Raw genomic sequence first — 3,647 nt, 5'->3', positions numbered from 1 at the left:
GGGGCTGTGGGAGGCGTGAGGGAGAGGGGAATGGGGAATGGGGCAGGGAGCGGGAATGGGGCTGCGGGGGTGTGTGAGCAAAGGGGAGAACTGGAGCTGGGGGTGCTGATGGAAGAAAAAGGGAAGGGGGGATGGTGGGAGGGGTTGGAAGGTGGGTTATGGGGGAAAGGGTTGTGGGGGTGCCCAGCTCAGGTACCCCGTGGGGACTCAGCCGGGGTTTGGGGGACAGGCAGAGCTCCCTGGGCTCTCGGGAAGGGCTGAACAGCCACTGCCTCCTCCATGGTTGTTCCTTGCAGAGGCACAGCCATGGTCTGCTCATCCTCAGTGTGGAGCAGGAGAGCTGTGGGGTGGTGGGATCTGGGCACAGAGGGGCCTGCTGGGCACTGGCTGCTATTCTGGAGCAGCACGGAGCTGTAACCCCATCTGTGCCTGCTGCCATGGCCGTGCCCTTCTGCCCGGTCACCGGCTGCTCTGAGTCACCAGGAAATCTGATAAGGCTCCAATAAAACCACTGGAGTAGCGTGGGGGGGTTGCTTGGCACTGCGGCCAGGCTCAGCCACCCTGATTTCCTGGCTCTGCTCCGACATCCCGAGTGTCATGTGCGGGTGACCGGAGCCATCCAAACGAGCTTTGACCTGGTTCACCACCTCAACTTTAGGAGCCAAAGGAGCCTTTTGGTAAAGATGCAGCCCTTAATCCTTGACAGAATTCCATGTGGAGAAGGCACGGGCCTTTTCCACGACATGTGGGAGCTAAACCTCGAGCTTTGAAGGTGATGTTTGCTGGTTTGYGTCAGTGACATTCTTGATTTAAGCCTCCCAAAGCACTGGTGATCAGAAGGCTGCAGGGAATGTGGAGGGCAGGAGGGGACCCCAGCAGCCCTTCAGCAGTTGTGTGGTGGAAAATCATCTCCAAACGTGACCCATCAATTAAAGCAGATCATCAGGAACCAGCTAGGTGTGTCAATTCCTCTCTTCCGCTTGGCAATGTGCTGGATGGTCAAATTAATCTGTTTTAGCAATTAAGCAAGACATCCTGATGGTTTCTCGTTCTGAAAGGSCTTAGTCATATCTGGGTGAGATGSCTGAGCCGSTGCGAGGCAGTTGGTGATGTCTGGGTTGAGGCAGGAGYGTGCTCTGGCAACAGGAGGCAAAAACACGGGGGCTGCTTTGCTTTCAGAAACAGCTCCTGGCAGCTAAAACAGGTCCCCTGTTCTGTGCAATAATTGGGTTGGGTTTTTCTCCCTCCTCGCAGCCACAGTGGCTCGATGGCTCTGTTCTGCCTGGTGAGTGTTTGCCAGGGGGGGATGCAGCACTCGGGGAAGTCCTCGTGGTGTTGGTAGCAGGTTCCTGCTTGTCTTGGTTGAACTCTGCAAAGGATTTTTGTTGGTGCAGGTTCTCAGCCGAGAGGAAATTTCCTTGCTCTGGCCTGACAATTTCAATTTGCAAACAAATCCTAGTCCAACTCAGGTGTCTGCAGGACAAACCACTTCCAAGAGTAAGATCTGTGTCTGTGAAACTGCATTTGAACCCTGGSACATCCCAACAGTGGCACAGGGTGTAAAATTTAACTTTATGTGCATGYTGTGAGGTTTTTTACGCTGAGTTTTTTTGTCTGTGTAGCATAGATTGAGGACAGAAAAGGAGACAGGTATTTATTGAAAGTATTAAAAATGCCTTTTGTATGACTTTAACTGTTTTCCCTCCAACATTGTAAAAAGGGCAAGGGCAGCTCTCGGGCAGATTTATTCCTTGCTCCTTGTTCCTTTCCTTGAATGGAAAGCCCACAGCCCTGTTCCAGGAGGATACTGTCCAAGGTGTGTTATCCTGCAGGAACTGAGGTGCTGGGAAAGCACCTCATTTGCATTCCCCAAATTTGAGACTGCATCAGAAACTCCAGCTCTGGTCAGAACCAGCAAGTCCTCCTTGCTTCCAGCCCTGTTATTCCTGTCACCAGCCTGACAAAGAAATCAARCTCCCGTGCCCCAATTTTTCCTCCATCAGCAAGAAAAACTTCCATGTCAAGGGCATCTGAAGCCTGCCTGATTTTCTGTGTGGAGCTTTGGATCCCCATGGGGATGGCRTCTGAGAAAAGAAGATAAAAAACCCTTTTGTGAGGATGGTAGTGATGGATCCCCATTATTATTTGTTTAATTAAAGAGTCTGGACTGATGCAGAGGCAACAATTAACAATTATCTTCTMTAAAGAACTTTGGCAACCGCTGAATAAGTTAATGACTTGCGAGATGGAGACAGATCATTGCAGCTGTCATTTGTGAGGCTGGAGGTGTGAAGGAGAATCCTCAGGCTTGTACCTGATGTCTGATTTATGGGGCTTTTCCTCCTTCTGTTGGAATATGCAAGCAGCAATTTTCTTCTGCCATGCAGCTGGGATTATCTAGGAGCCAGGGAATTAAGTTCTAAATGAAAATTTAAACTATTCATTACACTTTATTAATAGACTTCAGGAATGTTTGATTGTGGAAATAAATTACAGAGAGGTGAATTGGTGAGTTTTGATGTATTTTACACACATCCCCTTTTTGGGAGGGTTCATTAAGATAATTGGGACTGGAGAGGGTGCCAGCCTTGTCTGTACTCTGCAGGGCCAGTGGCCGCGAGAGGACAGCAAGGGAAGGATTTTGCAAACACTGCCGCCCCCTGGCTCTTTGCACAGGAGTTTTAATTCCAAGCAAAGCCGAGCTTGGTGCTGCCGGCCCCGGCAGCTTCTCACACCCTTCACTTGGGGAGCTGTGCTGGGCAGAGCCGGCGCTGGGATGAGCTTTGTGCAGGGGCTCAGTCACAGCCTGCCTGTCAGGAGATCAGAGAATCRCAGAACGTCCTGAGGGGGCACTGAAGGATGAGAGCCCCATGATGTTGGGGCTCCTGTGAGGAAAGGATGGCAGGATTGGGTTTGGAGAAGAGAAACTTTGGGGTGACCTCATTGCAGCTTTCCAGCASCTGAAGCAGCCTCTAAGGAAGAGGGAAAGGGATTATTTAAAAGGGCCTGGAGTGACAGGACAAGGGGGARTGGCCTTAAGCTGGTGGACTGTAAATTTAGATTAGATTTTGGGAAGAAATTGTTCCCTGTGCACAGGGGGCTCTAAACTCCAGATTTGGGGAAGGGGAGCTGGCCATGGGGTGTGCCATCAGTCCCCTCCTGGACTACATCTCCCAGCAGCCCSTTCGCGCCGCTCCGCTCCCGCCCCYGCACGCCGATTGGCCGATCGCTGTGCCCAGTTCCTCCGCTCCCATTGGCTGCGGGAGCTGTCAGTCGGGGCGCGGCGGCKGCAGGAAGGGGCGGCATTCACGAAGGGATTTACGCGGTTTGCGCGGGGCGTGGCGCGGCCGGGTGCGGGGGGGCGGTTGCGCAGCTGGCGTGGCGCATGCGCAGTGCGCGGCGTTGGGGGGCGCAGCGCAGCCCCGGCCAGCTGGCGGGGGTAAACAGGGCCGGGGGCGGGGGGCACGGCCGGGGTCTCACCTCAGCCGCCTCACCGCCGCCCCACCGCTGCGGCCCGCTCTGCCCTGCCCTGCCCCGCATGGATGGAGCCTCGCAACCGACACTGCCCGCTGCGCTCGCGCCCGGGAGGCCTGACAGGTAACGGGCCCCCGCGGGCCGGACGGGCCCCGCCGCCCCCTCAGCCCCCC

The sequence above is a fragment of the Malurus melanocephalus genome, unplaced genomic scaffold (assembly GCF_030028575.1).
Source record: "Malurus melanocephalus ecotype Western Australia unplaced genomic scaffold, MMel_1.1 scaffold_1477, whole genome shotgun sequence".
In the NCBI taxonomy this organism is placed as follows: domain Eukaryota; kingdom Metazoa; phylum Chordata; class Aves; order Passeriformes; family Maluridae; genus Malurus; species Malurus melanocephalus.
The sequence above is the reverse complement of the archived record's forward strand: the minus strand, read 5'-3'. Positions refer to the sequence as shown.